The 23,211-nt window shown below is 40.1% G+C and overlaps 1 protein-coding gene and 1 long non-coding RNA gene across 4 annotated transcripts in view; one reads left to right on the top strand and one right to left on the bottom strand.

Annotated features, from left to right (window-relative positions):
* Nucleotides 1-23,211, top strand: part of AGBL1 (AGBL carboxypeptidase 1) — a 784,724-nt gene that overhangs the window by 48,087 nt on the left and 713,426 nt on the right. The gene's annotated exons all lie outside the window — the stretch shown is intronic.
* On the bottom strand, nt 5,066-23,152 carry LOC122239375. Its single transcript, XR_006218387.1, has 3 exons — nt 22,987-23,152; nt 11,565-11,715; nt 5,066-5,625 (listed from the first exon to the last, which is right to left on the bottom strand). It is a non-coding gene; the product is annotated as an uncharacterized LOC122239375 (long non-coding RNA).

Genomic DNA, 23,211 nt, shown 5'->3' with positions numbered 1-23,211 from the left:
TACTGTGGAGCAAGACTTAAATATAAGGAGAAGTGTGGCACTGTATTGCTGTTTTCCACATGAGTCTTTTAATTTTATCTGAGTTTATAACCATGCACTTATAAAGGCAAATATCTTTGGGAAGAGTATAGGAAAAAGGGAAATAGAAAAAAATCATTAGGTGATTTCTCTGTTTAATTCCCTGTCCCTCTCCCCAACAAAATTAGAAGTACACATACAAACAAAAATTATAAAAAAAACTTTCCATCAGTAAAATTCAAACTGAACACATTGTTAAGATTTAATTATACATAAAGGACAGGATAACTTCTAGAAAAAACATAAAAAAAGATTAACTTTTAAAACAGTAGAGGAAAAAAATGAAGCAAAGAAAGTTTAGCTGATCAAATAAAAGGAAAGGAAAGTAAAAAGAATAAAGAATGCACTGCAAGTGAAAAACACAACATAAGATGGCAGAAGTCCAAACCTGTCCCAACAAATGTGAATAAACTCAACAATTGCAACAGAGATTAAAATGTTGCTGTTTCATATTGACAGGATACATTCTGAAAGCAAAATGACACCAGAAACCTGAAAATAAAGACATGAAAGCAAGTAGATCAAGAAAATTCTGCTGATGAGTACAGCAACAGTGGCAACAGCCACTACAGCTAACAAATAAAAAATGAAAAAGAAAAACAGATGAAGGATTTGTTGGCCATTTGTCTGTCTTCTTTGAGAATTGCCTCTTCAGGTCCTTCAACCACTTTTTAATCAGATATTTGTTATTCTTTTGTTTTTGCTATTGAGTTGTAGGAGTTCTTTATATATTATTGTTATTAGCCCCTTATCAGACACAAGGTTTGCAAATATTTTCTCCCATCCTATAGGTTGCCTTTTCACTCTGTTCATGGTTCCCTTTGCTGTACAGGAAGCTTTTTAGTTTGATGTAGTTTATTTGTCTATTTTTGCTTTTGCCATCTGTGCTTTTGGTGTCATGACCAAAAACTCATTGCCAAGACCAATGGCAAGAAGCTTTTCTCTAGGCTTTCTTCTAGTAGTTTCACGTTTTTAGGTCTTACCTTTAAGTCTTTAATCCACTGTGAGTTGACTTTGTATATAGTGTGAGTTAAGGGTCTAATTTCATTCTTCTGCATATGGATATTGGTTTTTCCAACACCGCTTACTGAAGAGACTTCCCTCTCCATATTATATGTTCTTCACACCCCGGTAGAAGATTGGTTGACTATAAGTGGCCAACAGGTTTGTAAAAAGGTACTCAGCATCACTCATCATCAGGGAAATGCAAAGGAAAACCACAATGAAATATCCCCTCACATCTTTTAGAATGGATATTACCAAAAAGATGGAAGATAAGCAGTGGTTGGTGAGGATATGGAAAAAAGGGAGCCCTTGTACATTGTTGGTGGAAATGTAAACTTGTATAACTGTTATAGAAAACAGTTATAGAAGTTACTAAAAAAATGAAAATCTAGAACTACCATATGTCCTAACAATCAAACTTTTGGGTATATATCCGAAGGAAACAAAATCAATATTCAAAAGAGATATATGCACTCCCATATTCATTGATGCATTACTTATAATAGTCAAGATATGGTCCATCCATTGATGGACAAATGGATAAAGAAAATGTGGAATACACAATGGAACATTATTCAGTCTTAAAAATAAGGAAATCCTGTCATTTACAACAACATAGATGAAAATAAGAGGATATTATGCTAAGTGAAATAAACCAGATATACAGACAAATACTGCATGATCTTACTTATATGTGGAATCTATAAAAAGTACAACTCAAAGAAGCAGAGGGTAGAATGGTGGTTGCCAGGAACAAGAGGAGGGGAAATGAGTAGATGTTGGTCAAGGGGTACAAAATTTCAGTTATGCAAGATGAATGAGATTGGGAAGCCTAATGTCCAGCACAGTGATACTGTATTGTGCACTTGAAATCTGCTAAGAGGATAGATCTTAAATCTTCTACACATACACATACACACACATACACATGCACACTAATAACTGCATGGGGTGATTTAGCTTCATTGTGGTGATCTTTTCATAGTATATTCATTTATCCAAACATCAACTTGTATACCTTAAATATATACAATTCTCGTGCGTCAAAGATATTTCCATAAAGTTGTTAAAAACAAAAATAGATAATGTGGTTATAATATCAAAGAAAGCAGAAATCAAGGCAAAAAGCATTAAGCAGGACATAGGAATAATACATACTAAAAATAAGAGTAATATAATAGTTATTGCTTTTTCTGCACCCTGCAACATAGCTAAAAAATATGTAAGGCTAAAACTAATATACCTACCAGAAGAATATGGTGACTCCAACAGATATCTCTTAAATGCAGTAATGAAATAGACACACGATAAGAGAATATAAGAGTACTTAAAGAATACAATTAACAAGGGTCACATAAATATATATATATGTGTGTGTGTGTGTGTGTGTATATATATATGTATATATATATGTGTGTGTGTGTATATATATATATATATATATATATATATATATATATATTCTGCTGACAGAGCAGAAGTTATGCATTTTTTCTTAAACAAACTTTTTTAACATTTATTCATTTTTGAGAGACAGAGACAGAGCACAAGCAGGGGTGGGGCAGAGAGAGAGGGAGACACACAGTCTGAAGCAGGCTCCAGGCTCCGAGCTGTCAGCACAGACTCTGATGCAGGGCTTGAACTCAAAAGTTGTGAGATCATGACCTGAGCTGAAGTTGGATGCCTAACTGACTAAGCCACCCAGGTGTCCCTGCATTTTTTCAAATGTACTTAGATCACTCATAGAAACTTAACCTGTATGCAAGCTCCTACTCTTACCACTGGTATTGAACACTGTGTATGAAATTCTAGCCCACATGCTACCATTAGTGAGACAGTTAAAAGTATTGAATATAAGGAGACAAATAATCATTTGCTGATGACACTATTATCTACTTGGAAAATCCAGAGTATCCATGTTTACTGGATAAGCTAGGAAGATCAATAAGAAGTTTGGTGACGTTTTTAGCCATAAGGTGAACACATGAATATTGTTTTCCCATTTACCAAAAATAACCAGTCAGAAGATAATATTGGAGAAAGAGATTTAAGTGTAATAAAATAGTAAAAACTTAGATCTGCTGCAGGCATCCTTGCAATGGAGATGTATCTATTGTGGGACTGAATGAGCCTTATCCTGGGTTTGGGATTCTGTTGTAAAGCGTTTCTTGGGGTTTTTCTCAACATTTGTGCCTGCAATGCTTCTTTTTCTTTGATTACAATTGCCCAGGCTTTTTTTTTTTTCCCTCTAAATTTGTTAATACATTTAATCCATTCACACTCAAATCTTGTTGGGCTAGAAACCATTCTGTCTTTTACAGATCACTTGGCATGGGGTGCCCTGGTGGCTCAGTCGGTTATGCATCTGACTCTTTGTTTCAGGTCAGGTCATGATCTTGTGTTTCTGAGTTCAAGCCCCACATCAGGCTCCATGCTGACAGCACAGAGCCTGCTTGGGATTCTCTCTCTCTCTCCCTCTCTCTCTGCCCCTCTCTATCTCATGCTCTCTTGCTCTCTAAAAATAGATAAATCAAATTAAAAATAATAAAAATCACTTGGCTTGTCTCTGCTCTGAACTTTTCTGTGTTACTTTTAAAGTTTACATATGTTGGGAAATCTTCCCTGTACCTAGTATTGGGAGGTAATATATTAAATTTATAATAGAATATAAATATTGTAAGTTTATAATTTTTAAATATACAATAGAATATTTTACTATATAATTTATAAATATATAACTTTATTATATACTTATAAAATACATTGCATACATTAATGTATTCTAAATAAATCATATAAATATATAATAAATTGTATGAATTTAAAAATTGGAGGAACAATGGTATGTGCACTTACTCCTGTGTGTATACACATATATCTTTTGTCTACCATATGGACCAGTATAAAATGTGATAGCATGAGTTCTGGTGAGGGCAGGGTCAAACAGGTGTCTTCATATACAGCAACTGTCTGTGTAAATGAAAAGCCATAAAAGAGCTTAATTCCTCTTACCTGGGTATTCCACTTCCAGAATTCTTAAAAGAATGATCATAGATTCACATCCATTGATACCGAGACAGCATTGTTTCTAATAGTAAAAGATTAGAAATAACTTACAAACTGAACTGTAAAGTATTGATGAGCGGGTAACAGTATATGCATAACACCAAATATTATGTGGCCATTAAAACGTATTTTAGGAAAATGTTTGAAAGTATAATATTAGGTGAAAATGCAGATGCGAGTTATAAAATAGTGTGTATAGTATGATCAATAGTACACATACATCATCTTGTTTAGCAATCTGTTCGTTCACCCATCCATTCCATCCTATGTCTTTTTTTTTTTTATGTTGAAAAATTTATCTTTAGAATTAGCTGCACTCAGTTTAGTTGATCTCAGTTTTGTTGGCAACATCTAAAGCATCATCATTAGGAGTCTTATCAGGGTGTTGACCTTGGCCACGTCAGTGTCATACAGCTTTTTCACAGCCTATTTGATCTTGTTGGCCTTGATATCCACAATGGACACATGTGTGCTGTTGACTTCTATCTTCTTCACTGCTGACTTGGTGGTTGGGGGGTTTGATGACGGCATAGTGGTCAGACTTGTTTCCTCTAATGTGCTTTTCTAAGGATATTTGGGCTGCCATCAGAGCTGTAGTGTCTTAGGCTATTGGAAGGCAGGTGACCTGCTGATCTTTATTCTCTGGCTGAGGCCTTTCAGCTTCACTTTCTTGGCTTTCAACGCCTTTTCTTTGGCCTTGGCTTTTGGAAGTGAAGGGGCTTCCTTCTTTGTTTTTAGTACCATCTTTGTAAAAAGCCTACCTGTCTAATTGAGAACAGGCATGATAAATACCATAAATAGATTTATTTTATGCTTAATTTTTTTTCACATTTTCATTGCTAAAAAATACTTTAAAAATTCTTGTAAAAAACCTAATTCATTTTTTTGGAAAGATAAATAATTATGAAGACAGAAATAATATCACCTTGATTTATTTGTAAATGTGATTATACCAGCTACTGTGATGGTTGATTAAGCAACCTTTGGGAACCCTTTCATCCTAGATAGGAATACTTTCCCTGACTCTATTTAGAAATGTCACTGAGAGGCAGGTGAATTCGTCCGTTATTATTGTCCAACTTCCCCAAATCATTCCTTTTCCAACAGAGGAGGTGACCAGAGGAAGGACTCATGGATTTGGCAGAGTGTAAGCACAGAAACGGGGCCAAGGAATACCATCATAGGAATGGGAGAGGATCTATGAGGTGAAAATTGCTTCATTCCACTGGAGTTCAGAATGCTGTGACAGAGCCATGTAGCCATTTTTTCCAAATTAGAAGGTGGCAAATGGAAAGTGTCACTCTGGCCCCTCTTGGCTCTTTCTGATCTTGACTCCATAGTTCACTTGAGATGGAGCCACTTCTTCTTCATTCTGAGTAGGTTTTGCTTAATGGTACACATGAGGTGCTCAAGACTTGCATGTAGGCACAGAGCAGGTGGCTGGCTCCACAAGTCTCATTCGAGGTGCTGGAAAACCTTGACAACACAGAGACATAGTTGGACATCAGAATCAGGGTCTGGGCTGTTTCAGACAGTGGTAAAGTCCAGACTGTAAAGAATGGGGCTGGGAGTACCCCTCTCAGTTAAGTCACCCTTTTAGCCAGGTTCTGAAGGTTGTTCAAGACCTATTCATTTAGGAATATTTTCTACATTTTCTAAACATCCCCCCTTCTAAACACAAAGCTGTTCACATTAAACAATCATCCTAATTGGAAATGACAGGACCCTTCTGGCTGCCCAGTCAGGCCAAGTGAGGGGCATTACAGACAGAAACTGGGGTCTGCAGTAATCCTCTATCTGGAGAATAGACAGCCATGGGGGAAGATCTGTACAGAGTAACACATTCTCCTGTGAAGACTTTTGTCCTGACACTGGGTCTTGACTTTCCCATTTTTTATTTCTTCCTTTCACTCCTACCCACATCCTGTTGGAACAAGTCCTTTGGTTCCTAACATGCTCTGGGGTTTACTTCCAAGTGCAAAGCAGAAGTACATCTGCACTTTCTCAGCAAACTCATCATTTGGGTCTCTTCATAATTAGATTTTTCAAAAGCCTCTCTCCTCATATATCAATTATTCCACTCCCTTAATCATCTTCCTCAGTGTTCTCCATGATCCTACTCATTTGTCAAACTGTCTGGGTCTGCGCTGCGGCATTTTCAAAAAAAGAGTGATACATACTAATGGCGTGCAATGTCTACTTGGCCATAGTCTTGGGGTCTTTCTCCTACATTTCTCCTACATCCTCCTTCTGCTCCCCACGTGCCCCTGCCAGATTATAGCATTGCTTTCAGTGTCTGAAAAAAAATATTGTTCAATGTAATGTATTTGTGGATTTCTGCGATAGTGGTTTTAGAAGTAAAGCATTCTGGAAAACAAAGCTCTCCGTGTCTATGTCCCTGTATACTGGAAGATCCAACCTCCTGAAACATTAACCAGTTTTACAACTAATTAACCTATGATAACCTTTGTGATAACTCAAGAGACACGATGAATTATGGAACAAATTTCTGATCCCATGTTGGATAGTTAGTAAGAGGGGAGGATGTGCCATTACTTGGGCACAGAACAGGCAGCCCTTCATTCCAAAGGGAGTGCCAGAGCCACCCCCCCCCCCAGTTCTGCTACATGATTTAATCATGCTCCCAACCCCATCAAAATATGCACAAAAGGATTAAGTTACCAAGTTTTAGGCAACAGACATATATAAGGAAAGATACACATTTCCATAATTTGTCAAATAAGTCTTTCTGGAGAACCTGATACAAATATAATCTTTGACATGTTCTCTTCTACTTGTAGACATTATTTTATGATGGGCATATATTTATTCTTTATTACAGTCACTAAGCATGAGTGATTCACTTCTTCAGTTGATCTGTGAGTGTTATTAAATGCCTTATTCACTGATGGATTCATTCTTTTATCACATATTTATTAAGAGTTTACTATAGGTGGGGTACTGTGTAGGCACTGGGGATGGGATGGTAAGTAAAATAGATATGGTCCCTGTCCTCATAGGTTTTATAAATTAAGAGGGAAAGACATGTTAATCATAACATCCCACAAATATTTATAAAATCCTCATAATCATAACTGGTAGTTCGAAGGCACCTTGGTGAAGGGCTTTTGGCTGGGATATTTCAGATTTCTGATTGGTTGAATTTGCCTGTGGTCATCCTGGACCAAACGAGACACCTGTGTACAAATATGCCCTTCTCTGTGACAGCTCCGAAGGTGAGGTTATGTTGCATTGCCTATTTTCCATACGGTTTACCTAGTTTTTATTTGTATTTACTACATATTTAATTGTTTAGTTCATCAGATTCATGGGATAATGAGTCCCAAATGTAATGCCCCCACCCAAATGATACCTAGGAAACATATATACGTGTGTGTGTGTGTGTGTGTATGTGTGTGTGTGTGTGTGTGTGTGTGTGTAGCATTACATAGACAGATTGTTGAAAGTCTGAAAATCATCTGGCTTGCTGGGATTCCATGTCCTTGGGATTAAAGTGAAATATGGGAAATGGAGTATCTTTTTGCTCTCAGTATTCACCAGTAAATGTCTGCATGGCAGACTTAACGAAGACTTGGGACCAAAGATGTTTGTGATGGTATTGAAACCAAAGGGCAGCATAGTAAAAAAAAAAAAAAAAAAAAAAAAAAAAAAAAGATATTGGACATCCCGGATTTTAAAAGTCCCTCAAGAGTTTCCTTCCTTAGGGAACCTTTGCTGCTAGTTCCTTCAGTTCAGGCTCCTTCATTTCCCCATGTTGCCCAGTCTATCCCAGCTGTGCCCTGGGGGTGTCTTTCAACAACTATTTCCTTTTGTTGATGATATTAGGACTTGCTGAAGGGAACATAAAAGGATCCCATTATCAAATAAATTTGGGGAGCTCTGGTTCAGCCACAATAGGATTTTTAAAACAGATTTGTCAGTCTTTAGTATGCTAATACATGTTGTAAATTTCTAGGAAAGTGATTTTTAAAAAAATCTTTAAAAAGATTCATTTTAAGCATTTCTTACAAATTGTATCATTTATGATGATTTTGACCAGGCCACAGAACAAACCCTGACTTATAATGATCTGAGCAATGAGAAATTTTATTGTTTCGTGTGACTGGGAAGGTCAGCTGTGGGATAGTTGATCCTGTGAGTCAGTGACAGCATTAAGAGGTTAGGTTTTCCCTTCTTTGCCTCTGCCATATTCAGTATTGACTTTATACTCAGATTGGTAACAGAATGGCTGAAGCAGGTACAGGCCTCAAATTGAGAATGGCTATATCCTTAAGAAGAGGAGTGACCATTGCTTCCCAGGGCTTTTTCTCAGGAGATAAGAGACTTGTTCTAGAATCCCTCAGTAGACTATTTCTCACATGTCTTTGGCTAGAATTGGGTCTTAGCCTTATTGCTAAACTAATCCATAGCAAGGATGGATGAGCCCTTCCTTAAGCACCTGGCTACACATGGGATAAGTAGATACCTGCACAAAATAGAGTTTCCATTTGGAAGGAGATAAATGCTGGGCAGGCCGCTAATAATGTCCATTAAAGAAACATTTACAGAATTGTTTCCCTCCCAAAATTGGTATGTTGAAGCCCTAACTCTAATGCAACTGACTGTTTTTGGGGATAGAGTCTTCAGGAAGTAATTAAGGTTAAGTGAGGTCATAAGGATAGGGCTCCAATCTGATAAGACTGGTAGCCGTATAAGAAGAATGAGAGAAAGAGAGAGAGTGTACACCCAAGAAAAGCCAGATGAAGGCAGTGTGCAAAGGCAGCCATCTGCAAGCCAGGAAGAGAGATCTCACCAGAAACCAACCCTGCTGGACCTTGATCTCAGACTTCTAGTCTCCTGACCTGTTAGAAAATTAATTTATGCTGTTTAACCGATCCAGTCTGTAGTATTTTGTCATGGCAGCTCAAGCTGAAATTAATAGGAAATTAATATAATGCAGTTTTTTTTATAATTTTTTAAAATGTTTATTCATTTTTGAGAGACAGAGAGAGACAGAGCATGAGCGAGGAAGGGGCAGACAGAGAGGGAGACACAGAATCTGAAGCAGGCTCCAGGCTCTGAGCTGTCAGCACAGAGCCTGATGTGGGGCTCGAACTCAAGAACTGTGAAATCATGATCTGAGCCTAAGTTGGACACTCAACTGACTGAGCCACCCAGGCGCCCCTATAATGCAGTTTTTAGAAAAATTACAAATGCTCCTTTTTCTATACCAATTCCATTCCCTGGAGATTGCTGCTAAATACAATTTGTGGCATAAGTTCCTATTCTTTTTAATGCTTGCCAAATGTCCCTATATGTTCATATGTACATATGTGCATATATCATTCATTGCACATGCGTGCTTTCTTGTTTACTTTTTATTTAAATTTTTTTATTTAAAAAAAAAATTTTTTTTTTAACATTTATTTATTTTTGAGACAGAGAGAGACAGAGCATGAACAGGGGAGGGGCAGAGAGAGAGGGAGACACAGAATCTGAAACAGGCTCCAGGCTCTGAGCTGTCAGCACAGAGCCCGACGCGGGGCTCGAACTCACGGACTGTGAGATCATGACCTGAGCCGAAGTCGGGCGCTTAACCGACTGAGCCACCCAGGCGCCCCCTTTTTATTTAAATTTTAAAAAATGTTTATTTTTGAGAGAGAGAGAGAGAGAGAGAGAGAGAGGCAGAGTGTGAATGGGAGAGGGACAGAGAGAAAGGGAGACACAGAATCTGAAGCAGCCTCCAGGCTCCAAGCTGTCAGCACAGAGCCTGATGCGGGGCTCAAGCCCATGAACCGTGAAATCATGACCTGAGCCGAAGTCAGATGCTTGACCGACTGAGCCACCCAGACACCCGCACTTTTTACTTTTTAACATTGACATGTTACTTACTGTTATTCAGGTTATTATCACTCAGCAAAAATACATAGGCCTATCCATTCCTTGTAAGAGTTGCATAGGTATATCATGCAGATGTATCATAATTTGTTCAACTATCTCAGTATGGAAGGATGTTGTGCGAAGTGGCTTGCACACTTATTTGAACACAGGATATTTGCTGGGATTTGTATTCAGCACAATAGCCTTTTGGACCTACTGATTGTAACATTATAGGTTCCCTCTCGTTCTGTCTGTTGTCCTAAAAGAAGATTGCACTTCTTGAGACTCTCATGACATTTGACCACAGCAGAATGTAGTTGGCTGATGGTACCCAAAGGACATGATGGCAGAGGGCACTAATGAATGACCATGTGCTGGACGGTCATCATCTGATTCCTGCTTTATCAAAAGTGCTAACTTCCCATTCTTTAGGGACCCAAGCACTTTGTTCTTTCATGCATGACATTGTACTGTTATGGAAATTGTGACATTCCTCAGCAGCTGACTTATTCCATCTTAGATGAACTTTTCTCTAAGCTACATGGCTCCAATAGAGTAAATCTGACTAATGAATTTATAGGCAGGCTTCTGGCAACATAAAAGATTCTGGCCTCCCTAGAAAAGGCTTAAACATTTTCCTGTTGTTTACGAGGAAAATTAGTTCTCATGATTTATGTTTTTTTGAACCTAATTTTATTTAGCAAAAAACTCTCTGCAAATGTAGGAAACCCACCCTAGAAAGGCATTTAATCTTTAAACCCATTTAGTCCTATCAGTTGGGGTTGTTAAAATAAACATGGATGATTCTCATATGCCTGGGGGTTGACACAACTGCCTGGTTTGCAAGAGCCAAGATAATTGTTGTGTTTATCGTAGACAAGGATGACCTTCCCTTGGGGCTTGGATTGATTTCCAACGGAAAGATTAGATTATTCTGTAAATCTAGGTCCCAGATGAATGCTGTTCATTGTTTTACACTGTTTCCATTTGTTGACCCAGTTGTTTGAAGGACAGATGCAGTACTTTGGAAGGTCTGTCTCACAATTTAATTTTTCATTTCTTCATTTTTAAGGCCTCATTTGGCTTGGATTTATTTTAGGTCACAGCACAGAGAAGTAGAGGAAAAGCAAAAGAGCTGGAGTTCTTAACTTGATGGATCAGAGACTTAAATTTTTTTAAAATGAAACTTCTCGGGGCACCTAGGTGGCTCAGTCGGTTAAGCGGCCGACTTCGGCTCAGGTCATGATCTCGCGGTCCGTGAGCTCGAGCCCCGCGTCGGGCTCTGTGCTGACCGCTCGGAGCCTGGAGCCTGTTTCCGATTCTGTGTCTCCCTCTCTCTCTGATCCTCCCCCGTTCATGCTCTGTCTCTCTCTGTCTCAAAAATAAATAAAAACGTTAAAAAAAATTAAAAAAAAAATGAAACTTCTCTCTGAATTTCAAAAAATCATAAGAAAAAATATCTTTACCAAGTCCACTCAATCCTTTGTGCCTCATATAAGTCATCTATGGTGTCTTTCTAGACAAGGGTGACTTACCAATTACTCAAACTGCAGACCCTGGAGGGGGAGATACCCCCTATGGTTCATTGTTTAAAGGTGGTAATTTTATAGCATTTCTTACTTCCATCATATTCTTCTGCTAGAGTAATAGCCACTGGGATTTTCATTAATTTTCATCATGGTTTTGCTGCAAAGAATCAGGAATTCATTACATTGGAAAAAAGTGTAGCCTTCTTATTCAAACTCCCATCCACTTACAATGCTCTTTCATGTATTTTAAGTGCACGGCATATAACAATGGTGTAAAAAATATAATTACATAGCTGCTAATATACTGATAATCAAAAGCATATTAGGTATGTTTTGCATTATTTAGCCTGTGTGAATACTTATATGTGGTAAAATGCATATCTATTATTAACATCACACTCTACTTGGCTAACACAATTTTGATAATACATAGGAATAGTCCAGTCTACAGGTGTCCTAGAACTACTGTAGATTTGTCAATGGGTCAACCAAGACCTAGCAAAGATATGGAGAATTCTGTGTAGGATATTATATTTTCCAAATCTTTTCCTCTCTTCTCCATAGAGAAGGGTCACCACAAAACGTCACCCTTAAGTAGAGGGTGCTCTCATAGTCAGGAAGGCTATCTTGGGCAGGGTGTTGATTAAAGACATCATGTGCCTATCATCATTCTGGTCTTCTGGTCTGGATATAACTAACAAACACACATAGTTTCCTACTGCCCACATTTGAGTTGCTTGACCACAGAGTAGGAGCTGCCTTAAATAGAAAATGACTTTTAGAAATCTTTCAGTCCACAAAGATGATGCTGTCACATAACATTGTGACTCAGTGGGTTGGCAGACCCTTTTTTTTCACAGTATGCAGAAAATGTATTGTGTCCATCTTCACTGGGAAAGCTTTGTCCAGGGATCAGGTGATGGCAGCTAGTCTTCATCTCCAAACCCATGATGTACATCAGGTACCACCAAAGAAACATCATGGCTGGAGGGAGGGGTAGAAAAGCAATGGAGAGGAGCAGTGTTACAGATTGTTAGAGAATATCAAAATTCTTATATGCAAATGTGGAATGTGTCCAACTCTCAGGCCACCTTAGGAATTTGCGGCATCCTTTTTTTGCTGAAATGCATTTATGTGGAGCTTTAGAACTTTGAATCTGTCTTATCAGCTACTTTAGTATGTTGCATGGGTCCAAGAGAGTTGGAAGCTCCTTCTCGTCTAAGGGTATTTGTAATGCAAGAACAGATAGTCCTGGACACATGTAGGGGGGAGGTGCCTGAAGACAAAGAAGGCCAATTTGAGACCATCAATTTAACTCCATTACAAAAGTTCGACAGACTAAACTCTGTGTTGGACATGGGGGTAGGGGCACTTTCATGTGGCCCTGTTTCCTCACCTCTTCCTTTTCTCTGCTTTTCTTTCTCAATCAGTTTCTTAGAAGAAAGACATTGTGCTGTAGAACCAGCACTATACTTGGAATCAGAAGACCTGGGTTTAAATATCTGCTCTGAGAAAGTTTTGTTAATCTCCCCAATTGTAGTTTCTTCATAATAAGATGGGGCAACCTCAGATCTGTTGTAAAAAATTTGAAACAAGTAAGTAAGGACTTGGCATGGAGCCTGCCACATTGTGAACACTCAGTGGATTCCAGTGACTGACAATCCACTTTCAGAAGAACCTTTTATGTTGGGGGTGACATTTTATCATCCTTAAAATAGCAAAAGTTCAATGTCCTTATTCCCTACCATCTGGAAGCTGTGGGAAGCTTTCATTTGGATAGCATCCATGGAGACCTACCACATGCAAAGCCTGGGTGCTAGGTGTTGTGAGAGTTACCAGGGTTCATCTTTTACCTGGAGAGGATAAAGATTACATAAGGGGTCTGAGGGCAAGGGCATAAATTACTATTTAATAATCACCTCAAAAGGCTCTGAGAGGCTGAGGGAAATACAAAAAGTGGGAAGTTCATCCATGGCTATGAGAATCAAAATATTTCATGATGTAGATCTGTGTTTGCCAATCTAGGCACAACACATTCTCAAGAGTCTGAGAGCTGCACACAATGAAAAAAAATGTTTTTCTTGTACTTGAAAGTCACAGTGTACCATCTTACCTGAGATATATACAAAACTTGTCTTTTAAGTGATAATTTAGGGTTGAAAATATTTTCAGAAGAGTTTCTTAAGATATTGATTCCAGAACTAGCAATCTGAATATTGTTTTCCTTTGTGAGGTTTTTGTATATTACTCAAGAATAAGAAACTGTTGTTTCAGATGAGAGTGGGGGGTTGGGTAGAATTTTGACCCACAGCCTTTCTGGGTTTCTGTTTGAGAGATTGCCCCCTACATTGAAAGACCCCTTCAGCCCCATCTGCTGTCCCATTACAGCTATTTCTGGGCTGTGGCTTCCTTCCCTTTGCTTCATTTGTCAGTAGACTTTCTATTTGTCTCCCAAAATTTGTTAGAATCTTTGGTTGGCTTATGACTTCCCCCTCTCATTACCTCCACTGTTATGAAATTATTTGTTTTGCATTTCCGCAATGAAATTAATGGGGTTTTGGGAGGAAGGGAAGTGAACTCATTAAGAGTTTTACTTTGAATGAGAAGCTCGTATCTCTTGTGCCACCTTTCCATCCATCCATCCATCTGTCCGTCCATCCACCCATACATCCCATAGGCAAAGACTTGTTTACGGTACAGTGGTTATGAATACTTCAGGAATTCCAAGTGAAATAGAAACAGAACTGTAAACAGAGGAAAAAATTCCTTCACCTTGCAATCTAGGCAAAGCCATCAAATTCTTCATGGTACTTCTGGATGAAGATTGAAGGATGAGGCTTAAAGTGGGTGAGGGGTCTGGGAAAATATCCAAGCTCTCTAGAGAGAGTCTGAAACAAAGCAGGTGGACTCCACCAGTAGCTCTGGCTGCTACCAGCTCTGGCTTTACTACAAGCTTGTTGACTTACCTTGAAGAATCATGATGCCACACCCCCTTCTCAGCAGAGCTGAGCAGCCTGCCCATTGTCATTCCCCCTTACCCAGTCAGTGCCTTCCTTGCCCCCTTGCCCTCCTCCCATATTCCAACTCACTCCTGATAGTCTTAAAAAAAAAAGTTCTTCTTTGTGACCCTTATTTTATGTGGTTTCTAGAGGTAATGTAGGGTTAAGATTAAGGTACATTTAAGTTTAGCAGAAGACTTTTGCCATCTATTCACTTATTAATTTATTCAGACACCAAGCCTGTATTTAAAAATTACTATGGGGGCGCCTGGGTGTCTCAGTTACTTAAGTGTCTGACTCTTGATTTTGGCTCAGGTCATGATCTCACAGTTCGTGAGTTTAAACCCTATTTTGGGCTCTGCACTGAAAGCATGGAGCCTGCTTGGGATTCTCTCCCTCTCTCCTCCTCCCCTACTCTCTCAAAAATAAATAAATAAACATTAAAAAACATATTTAAAAAACTATGGAGCAGGTGCTCAGACTTCAAAGATCATAATACAGTTTCTGTCTTCAGAGAACTTCTAGCCAAATATGGAGTTAAATATACAAGTAGATCATGTCTGTGTTACTGTAAAAATGCTGTGGTAAGAGAAAGTAGAAACTGTGATGGAAACTCAGAGGAAGAACTTTCCAGAAGTTGGAACTGAGGTAACAGGGGCTGGAACTTGAGCTGGATTGTTGGGAGGTAGGGAGGAGTTTGCTAGATGGGAAAAGGCAAAGGGAGGGAAAGCTTTTTAGAGAATGAGAATCCTCCCATTGCTTGTCTAAACCTGTGGCAAAATGCCAGACCATGATGTGTGGAGGGGAATTTCAAGTAGCACTATGTGTCTTGAGTTCTCTGGAAGATTATAAGTAATGTTGGATTTGTTGACAATAAAGCCAGTCCTTTAAAGAAGTGGAGTTGGAGCACCTAGGTGGCTTAGTTGGTTACATGTCTGACTCTCAGGTCATGATCTCATGGTTTGTGGGATCAAGCCCCATATCGGGCTTGCGCTAACAGCACGAAGCCTGCTTGGGATTCTCTCTTTCCCCCTTTAACCGACTCTCCCCCTCTCCCTCTCTCTCTCTCTTTATTTCTCTCTCTTTCTCTCTCAAAAGAAATAAATAAACATTTAAAGAAGTGGGATTGCCCCTATCATCTGAATTTTAGTGAAGCCTCTGATTTCTAGAAGAGATTCAATACTCCAAGGATGTTGGGAATCCCAGGCATTAATCCTGTCAGTTGAGAAATGAGTGCCAAGTCATGGTAAGGCTTTAAGACAGACAAAAATGAATAATGGCTTCTGTTGTCTGGAACCTCAGACTCTAGTTTGGAAAGAGTCTCTGAAAACTCATGGATCTCTTTTCAGGTGATAGTCTGTAATTTTAGTTCAGAGAGAGGGATGTTTATGGAGTCTTTGCCTTGAGGTCCAGCAATCATGGCACCACTAGGAGACATCACTGAGGGTCTTGAGAATTTTGCAGGAAAGAATCATGTCCCAGGAGCACTCCTCTCCACCAAGTCTACTGAGCACCCGCTACTTGGGTCTGTGGTTTAAAGTGTGATCTGGAGACCACCAGCATCAGTGGCACCTGAGAAATTGTTACAAGTGCAATTTCTGAGGCTGCCAACCGGGACCTCCTAAGGCAGAAATTCTGGAGGCAGGCCCACCACCCTGTTTTCACAAGCCCTTCAAGAGGGTTCTGATGCTCACTCCAGCTGGAGAACCACTGGCTGAGTGACTGGTGAACTTTTCTGGTGCTATTCCCATGTCCTGTAAAGAGAGGGAGCACTTTGCAGGCCATTGCCCTCTTACCCCTTCTTTCCTAAAAGACCTAAGTTGGTTTTTTGAAGAGAGGACTCATCAGATCCAATGACAACTTTTTTTGTAGTAAAATGCACACCACAAATAATTTACCATTTTAACCATTTTACAGTGTATGATTAAGTGGCCTTAATTATATTCCTGATGTTGTGCAACCATTACCACTATCAATTTTTAAGACCTTTTTGGTACCCCAAATAAAACTCTGTAACCATTACGGAATAGCTCTCATTCTCCTCCCCACCGGCCCCAGATTGCCTTGAGTCTGGTTATGAATTTGCCCATAATAGTTAGCTCATATAAGCGGAAAGAATCATACAACATTTGTCTTTTTTGTGAATGACCACCGTTCAAAGTGCTGGTTGTATTGGTGCTGGGGGTGCTAAGTCTTGGCACCAAGCTTGGGGGTCCCTCTGTTATCCCTCAACCAAACAGGCCAGAATGGTCAGGCTTGTCTTTGCTCTGGCCTTTAGCCGGATCAGAAATCAGACACATTTTTTTAAGCCTATTTGTTTATTTTGAGAGAGAGAGAGAATGCAAGTGGGGTAGGGGGAGACAGAGAGAAAAGGCTCTCTCTGTGAGATCATGACCTGAGCTGAAGTCTGACACTTAACCAACTGAGCCATCCAAAACCAGATCTCCAAAATCAGATACGTTTTTATTTATTCATGAGGTCAGGAAATATCTATTGGGTACCTGCTCTGTGCTATGCAATGAGATAGGGATCCGGTCTTTCCTTTTTGCGTCCAAATATTTCTAGATGGGTTGAATCACAGGAATATGACTAAATGTGTGATGTAGCAACTGATCTACTACAGCAATATAACAAAACATTCTGTATCATTTTATTTTGCATGTATGTGTATGATTATATACTGTACTCATTATACATTTATATATATGTACACACATTACAGAATAGGCTTAGAGTCACATATCCATGTATATTTTACTTTATGAATAATTTAAGAAAGCCCAAAGGTAATATTTGCTTTAAGTACTAACTTGAGAGTTACACCCCTCTGTAGAGAAAGAGTGCCCTGTATGTGAGAGTTTATTGGAATCCCCACCCTTCTTCTCCCCTGCCCTCAGACATTACTCTTCCTAGTCCTGGCCTTGGGGAGTCTCAAAGGCTTGTGTCCAAATCCTTGATCCTGCTGCCCCTACCCCTGAATTTAGAAGTCCTTCCAAACCATTTCTGCTTTGCGGAGTTGCTCCTCTGACAGACCAGGTGGGGTGGGGTTGTCCCAGCCTTGGCTGCAGAGCTGAGCTCCTGGTTCCCTGGCTCAGGCAGTAGTCACCCCTCCATCACACTTCCTGCTGAGTATTACTAACCACACCAGTCTGAGGTCTGTGTTTTAATTTCTCCTGTAAAAATTTTCCATGATGAATGATGGCTCCCACAAACTGTCTTTGGCAGCATCTGGACAGAGCTGGGAGGTGGGGGTTGTTTTTTCTTCCTCTCCCCCACCCCCACCCTCCAGAGAAAGAGGGACAGTTTCCATGCTGGGCACAGGATCAGTTCAACCTTTACACTATGTGTTCAGGGTTTTTCTTTTCTTTTCTTTCATGATGCTAGAGCCATCTTGGTTTCCATTTTTATTTTCTCCTCTCTCCCTTGAAAATGGTGATCAGGGGCACCTCAGTCAGTTAAACATCTGACTTCGGCTCAGGTCATGATCTTACAGTTCATGGGTTCTGGGTTCGAGTGTCACATCTGGCTCCACACTCACAGTATGGAGCCTGCTTGGGATTCTCTCTTTCCCTCTCTCTCTGCCCCTCCCCTGCTCTCTCTCTCTCTCTCTCTCTCAAAATAAATAAACATTAAAAAAAAAGAAAATGCTGATTAGCAAGATCCATTTTCCATCCATTTTCCTTGGTAACTCAGCTTCTCACGTGTGCACGTGTGTGTGTGTGTGTGTGTGTGTGTGTGTGTGTGTGTGTGTACTTTTATCCATCCAGCTACTCGTTTTCAAGCCAGGCAGGAGGCCGGGACTGTACCAGATGGCGTTCTGGGTGCCTGTGCTCTGCAGGCAACATGTTCTATCCCTTGTAAAAGTCCTCTTGCTTTATCCACCTGTTATTTAGCTAATTCCTACCCACCCCCCCACAACCACCACCACTTTCTGTTTCTGCTGTTACACCCCCACATCCCCCAGCCAGCTCTAGAGAGGCTTTAGGGGCAAATTCTTAGGACCACTTCCTTCTTTCTTTCTGACCATTTTCTTCCTTCTTTCTGAAAGCTCTATGGGCCCAGTGTTGGGGTTAAGGGCCCAGGGGCATTAAGTGCTCAGATGTTGGGTCAGACCAACTCAAGGCCAAATCCCAGCCCTGTTGCCTTCTAATGCTACTTCAGACAGGTTAATGTACCTTGATTAGTTCCTTCATCTTTAAAATGGGGATTGTTGTGAGAAATAACTGAGCTACTATTACGTCTCATAGGAAGCTGTCAAGAAATCCTGTTAGCTCTAAATTCAAAACATATCCGTGTTCCTCTTGAGATCACTCTGGCTGTGCCCTGAAGGAGGAGGCCTGGAGTGTACATGCTTGCACTGGTTTTAGGTCCATAATAGTAGTTAGGTGGCAGGTGAAATTTAGAGAATTTCTATTTATTTAAATCTTAAAAACTTTATTTTCGACCATGTTTTCTATTTTTTTTTTTCAGTGTAAAAGCCTGGGTCTCTTCTGTAATTTTATTACTGAGAATTGTATTATTCTTTTGGCTGCCATGATACGTGAGGTTGCTTTTTTAAAATTTTCATTTCTGAACTACTCATTGTTAGTATTATACAAAATACAATTGACTTTTGTATAGTGATCTTTTCTCGTGGTCACATTGCAGAACTTGCTCTGATAATCTTTTGGTGGATTCTTTCAGACTTTATCTATACAAAATCGAGCCATCTGTAAATGGAGATTGTTTTAGTTCCTCTTTTCTAGTCTGTATGCCATTCATTCATTCATTCATTCATTCATTCCTAAATGCTGCGTCTAGGACCTCCTGTACAGTGTTGGACAGAGGTGGTGGGTGACGATGGGCATCATTATCTTGTTTCTGATCACAGGGGAAAAGTATTCATTCTTTTTTTTTGTCTGTGTATCATGTTAGCTGTGAGTTTCAAGTAGATCCCTTTATCAGGTAGAGAAAATTCTCTCGTATCCCTAATGTGGTGAATGTTTTTATCATGAAAGTGTGATGGATTTTATCAAATGCTTTTTCTGTGTCTGTTGAGACAGTAATGTGGATTTTATCCTTTATTCTGTTCCTATGGTGGATTATTACATTGGTTGACTTTCAGATGTTAAACCAATCCTGCATTCTTGGGATAAATCCCACTCTGGCCATGGCATGTAATCCTTTTTGTTTGTTTCTGCGTTTGGTTTGCTCCTTGTAGAGCAAGCTCCTTGTAGCTTTCTACTGGTTTCTATTCTGGTCTGTCTCCAGTTTCTACTCTTGCTTCCCTAGAGTCCTTTTTCATTTTCATTTAAAAAAGTAGAGTAGCCAGAGAAACCTTAAAACATGTTAGATCATTTGCTCAAAATCCTGTAGGGAATGCTTTGCTTGGAGGGAAGTGGAAGCGTTTACAGTGCTTTCCAGACCCTGTGTGAATGGTCCCTGTTCCTCCCGTCAGCTCCAACTCTCCTCTCTCACCCTCTTTGGCTCCAGCAGCCCTGTCCAACTTGCTTGTTCTTGAACAAATCAGCCTGTTGTCATTCAGGGTGTCTGCACGTGCTGCCTTCTGGTATTTATACGGCAACTTCCTTTCTTTTCACGTCTCAGATATTGCCTCCTCCATGAGGCCTACTCCAGACAGTCTCTTAAATCTTAACCCATCCCAGCACTTCTGATCTCTTTACCCTGTTTTTACTTTTTTCTGTTTTTCCCTTAGCATTTATCACATTTTAGAATACGAATTTAATGTATTACTCAAAAATATCGTATACTAGCTATTTTTTTGTCATGCTACCTCAACCCTTTTGAACACAAAAATCTTTGGTTTATCAGTTTATCCCAGCACATAGTTGGTGCTCAATAAATATCTCTGGATGAATGAATAGTGTATATGAAGCTCCTAGAGCAGAGCCCAATTTTTGGAAAAGGCTCAACAAATATTTGATGGTGCTCTGTATTCAAATACTATTAAATGGTGGGGGGAAGAATAATGCAAAATGAAGGATTCTTGTTTTCTGGAGTTTGCAGACTGCAGAGAGGAGATAGAGATTAATAAAATAATCGCATCACTGAGTGAATAATTAAAAATCAAATTGTGCAATGAGAAAACGGGGGGAAAGGATAAACACACCCATAAAGTACATGGACCTAGATTAGCCATCAAGGAAGTCTTCCCTGAGGAGGTGAAAACTAAACTAGGATTGAAAGGATGAGGTAGTAACTACATGTGAAGGAGGAGGGAAGGCCCAGAGCATTTCAGGCTGTGGCGTTAGCAAGGACAAAGGACAAGTGATGGGAACATGTTCCAAGGATTGGCAGAGGGAATATTGGCCTTATGGACCATAAGAGAGGGTGATGTGAGACAAGGCTGGGTGGAGGGGTGGTGGCAGGCAGATTTGGTAGAGCTTCCTGGACCATGTTTCAGATTTAGGTTGTTATCCAAGAGCAAGACTGGGTGTGGGGTGGCAATGTGAGGGTGCCCTAACCAGGTGTTCTTGAGAAGATCACTCTAGTTGTAGCTTGAGAGGTTATGGAGAGATTTGTTTTGGAGTTATGACAGTAGTTAAGGGAGAGATATTTGGGTGATTTTCATGATTTCTACTTCTTTATGCCTAACTGTATTTTCTAATATATCTAAAATGATCATGCAGCTCAATTTGCATTTATTATGCAGGAAATTAAACTGTAAATTTCAACCAAGAGCTAATAACTCTAGAAACTCCAGAAATTACATTTCTCAGTGATGTCCCAGACCCCCATATGCTTGGACTAGGGTGGAAACATCAGAGATCGAAAAGAATGGACAACTTAAGAGCACTCTAGACCTTGAAATCGGGGTGTTTGAGTGTGTGCCTGGTAAAGGCAAGCTGGGGAGGAGGCTGCATGCTCGGTTTCTGAGAAGGTAGTGTTCCATTCTCTGGAAAGGAGAGGACGAGAGAGGGTCACGTCCTGATGAGGAGATTATTAGGATCATGGTATCTGAATGCTAAAGATTACAAGAAGCTCTGTGTGGTATGTAGAACTGAAGATACCCTCCACCCCGTGATCCCCATCTCCTGGTGTTTATACTTTTGTGTATTCCGCTCCCCTTGAGTGTGGGGAAGAGTTGGGACTTGCTTCTAACTAATAGAATACGACAAAAATATAGCATGTTTGTCCTGTGATTATGTTGTATTTTATCAGACTCTATCTTATTTACATATTCACGTGGAAACTCTCCCTGTTCGTGAAGAAAGTAGTCACGTTGGGGAAACCCACTTTGCAAGGAACAGCGGGTGGCTGCTAGGAAGCTGAGACTGGTCTTTTAGCCAACAGACAGCAAGATGCCAGGGTCCTCAGCAAAATGATGTTGCCAACAGCCTGTTTGAGAGGGGAAGCAGACCCTTCCCCAGTGTAGCCTTTAGATGGATCCTCAGCCCTGGCTGATGCCTAGCTGACACCTGACAGTCTTGTAAAACCATAACAGAGAATTTAGCTAAGCCGTGGGTTCCTGCCCCATGGAAATGGTAAGATAATGAGTGCTGTTTGAAGCTGCTCAGTTTGTGGTAACTTATTACACAACAATATAGATAAAAAAATCTAGGTGGCAATTTCTATATCTAGGCCATCTGAGTTACAGAATATTTTTTTAAAATTTTTATTTGTTTTGAGACAGATCACGAGCCAGGGGAGGGGCAGATAGAGAGAATCCCAAGCAGGGTCTGCACTGCCAGTGTGGAGCGGATGCGGGGCTTGAACTCAGGAACTGCCGAGATCATGACCTGAGCCAAAACCAAAAGTCGGATGCTTAACCCATCGAGCCACCCAGGCGCCCCTGAGTTATAGACTATTTCACTTCCAAGAGATAATTTGGTCATTCTGTTTCTCCATGTACTGGGGAATAGGGACTCGTTTTTCTCCAGGGGCCTCTCCTGACTGGCAAATGACAGCCTGCGGGCTCACCATCTGCAAACACATGTGCAGACATGAACCTTCACTTCCTCACTTAGTTCTGCCAGTGATGCCATTCAGGTTCATGTCGTGTTTCAGGAAGTGTGGTAGATTTTAATTTAATTTAATTTCCCTTAATCTTTGCTTCACCTCACTCTTCATACCTTCCCATCAGTTACATCTTATTATACCCACTTTACAGATGAGGAAACCAAGATTTGGAGCAGTCAAGTAAGCCCAGAACCCACGACCACAAAAGTGGCACCTCCAGGCTTCTAACCCAAGCTCTGTAGCTCCTAATTCATCAGCTCAGCTCTGGCATTCACGGACCTCTGTGGCTTTGCTACCAATAGAGTTCTCCTTCCTTGTCACCATGACTACCTCTAAATATCATCATCCACTCATGCTTCAGCTTAACTGCTTCCTGTAGGCAAGCGCTGGAGTCAAGTGGAACAAGTTGTTTGTTTCATTGGCCCAGTGACACATTAATCCTATGATATGACCTCGTACCAGTCACCTACCTGACCTCTTGAACTGCACAGCCCTTATTGAAATGATGAAGAAATTGAACTGAGAGCTATCTTATAATCTTTCTAGAACTATGTTGAAGGTGGAGAGATCACTAGATCTCTAGAGCACTAGCTCTAGAGTCAGGCAGATGTAGACTTTTGTGTCAACACTGCCTCTTGCTAGCTGCGGGAACTTGGAACTTGGAACTTTGCTCATTGTGAGATTCACTGTTGCCA

Source organism: Panthera tigris, chromosome B3, assembly GCF_018350195.1.
Source record: "Panthera tigris isolate Pti1 chromosome B3, P.tigris_Pti1_mat1.1, whole genome shotgun sequence".
Taxonomy (NCBI): Eukaryota; Metazoa; Chordata; class Mammalia; order Carnivora; family Felidae; genus Panthera; species Panthera tigris.
Note: the sequence above shows the minus strand (reverse complement) of the source record. Positions and strands in the feature narration are given on the sequence as shown.